Here is a 2,725-nt window from a genome sequence, read left to right on the forward strand (position 1 = left end):
GAATACGCATAACACAAGCTTCATGTTTCTTTCTTTTTCCAAATCATGCTCCATAAAGATGATAGTATCATCAGCGTAATGTAAGATGGACACTCCTTCGTCCACTAGATGCGGGACGAGCCCGCCTACCTGGCCATTATCCTTAGCTCTTCCTATTAGGATCGTCAACATGTCTACCACTATGTTGAGCAGAATGGGTGACATCAGGTCTCCTTGCCTCAGACCCTTGTGTATCTGGAAATAATGACCTATGTCATTATTCACTTTAATTCCGACACTCTCTTTTTGCATGAAAGAATCTACCTGGTTTCTCAAGGACTGGTCGAATCCTTTCATCTGCAAGGCCTGCTGAAGAAATGGCCATTTTACCTTATCGTACGCTTTCTCAAAATCCATCTTAAAAACCACCGCATCTAGTTTTTTTGTATGTGGATTTAATGGAGCATTTCATGTAGGACCACAACCCCTTCTAGGATGTTTCTATCCAGCATGAAAGCGGTTTGAGATGGCTGCACCATAGAATGCGCAATCTGCGTAAGCCTGTTAGTTCCCACCTTGGTGAAAATTTTAAAGCTGACATTAAGAAGACAGATCGGCCAGAACTGCTCAATCCGCACCGCCTCTATTTTCTTTGTAAGTAACGTAATTCTTCCGAAATTCAAGTGAAATAGCTGCAAATGTCCAGAAAACAAATCATGGAACATCAGAAGCAAATCACCCTTAATGATGTGCCATCACTTTTTATAAAACTCAGTCGGGAAACCATCCAGCCCATGTGCTTTATTATTCTTCATTTGTGAAATTGCCTCAAACACCTCTTTCTCCGAAAATGGAGCGGTCAAAATATCATTCTCATCCGTTGCAAGTTGAGGGATATCCTCAACCCTCGACTCATCTAAGGACACAAAATTATCCTCAGGTGGCCCATAAAGATGCTTATAGTAATTGGTGATGTATAGTTTTAGATTCCCATGTCCTAAAATCGTCCCCTCATCTTGCTCGAGCTGAAAAATTCTCTTCTTTGATGCTTGCCATTCGCAATCATATGGAAGAATTGAGTGTTATCATCCCTTTGAAAGATTTTTTGAACTTTAGTTATTAGTGTCCACTTCAATTCCTCCTCTCGAAGCAATTCTTTCAGTCTCATTTCCGCCTCCAATTTAGTTTCCAGCTCCCTGGTATCTAGAATGAAGGACTCGGCTTTTAATTCGAAGGAATTAACAAGGTTAAGGAGCCTTTCCTTTCCAACCTTATATATCCCACTCAAATGTTTGGCCCAACCACGTAAGAACTGCCTTAGGTGCCTAATCTTATTCTGCCATCTTTATACATTCAACCTTCCTCCTCACTACTAGGAAAAGAGCTATAGATGGAATGGACACTAATGGCGCACTGTACATGTGGTGCGCCATTACTAAATACTACTGGCGCACCATGTGTTGGTGCGCCATTAGTGTGCAAATACTAATGGTGCACCACATCCCATGGTGCGCCATTAGTAAATTTTTTTAATTTTTTCAAAAATGGCGCACCGTGGGTGTGGTGCGCCATTACTAGTTAGTAATGGTGCACCGTGGACGTGGAACTAGTAATGGCGCACCACCCTACGGTGCGCCATTACTAACTTGGCCCAAAAGTTCCCGAATGCACCGCCCTGGACCGCCTTTTCAGTTTAAAAAAAATAAAAGAAAGTGATAAAAATATCAACAAAATAAAAGAAAATAAGTTTCCCATGTTAAAACCTAACAGAAAAAAATTACGAAGCTTTCAAGATCTAGAGGCAAAAAAATTAAAAAAAATTGATTTTGAAAAAAATTTTTTGAATTTTTTTTCAAAAAATGATACGTAATATGACCGGAAAGTTTGAAATATTTTTCAAAATTTCATCATAGTCATGAACATGAACAAAGTCCTAGACATCAACAAGGTATAATAGGATTGATATGCTAGATATATCAACAAGTGTATGTGTAGTGAGCTGTTGCTGGGTTGGATAGAACTCTGAAGTTAAGCGTGTTTGGGCTAGAGTAGTGTGAGGATGGGTGACCTTTCAGGAAGTTTGACCACAGAGTGCGATTTGACCTGAGATCAGCATATTGACCCGAGATTAAGCCATAGTGACCTGAGATTAATAAAAAAACGAAAAAAAATTGAAAAAAAATTTGGAAATTTTTTTTTAAAAAAAATTCTGAAAAAAAATGTTACTAATGGCGCACCATGGCGCCCTTCTACGTGGTGCGCCATTAGTATACCAGATACTAATGATGCACCGTGGGCTATACTAATGGCGCACTGCGTGGTGCGCCATTAGTATACCAGATACTAATGGCGCACCGGTAGTGCGCCATTAGTAGGCAAAACCAGTGCGCCATTAGTAGGCCTTTTTCTAGTAGTGCCTGGATCTTTAGCCAACTCCCATGTTATCAGATCCAAGAACCCTTCTCTTTCAAACCATGCTAATTCGAAAGAGAAAGTGTTTTTATTTCCCACATGAGTTGCCTCTCCAGAGTCAACAAGCAATGGGGTATGGTAGGAAATCGCGCGCGACAACGCTAGGACTGTCACCAGAGAAAACTTCTGCTGCCATTCGACGTTGGCGAGGACATGATCCAACTTCTCGTACGTTGGATTTGGAAACGTGTTGGCCCAAGTGAATTTTCTACCGGAAAGCTCGATCTCTCTAAGATCCATGCTTTCAATGGTCATATTAAATATAAACGACCAT

Source organism: Triticum aestivum, unplaced genomic scaffold, assembly GCF_018294505.1.
Source record: "Triticum aestivum cultivar Chinese Spring unplaced genomic scaffold, IWGSC CS RefSeq v2.1 scaffold45695, whole genome shotgun sequence".
NCBI classification, from domain to species: Eukaryota; Viridiplantae; Streptophyta; class Magnoliopsida; order Poales; family Poaceae; genus Triticum; species Triticum aestivum.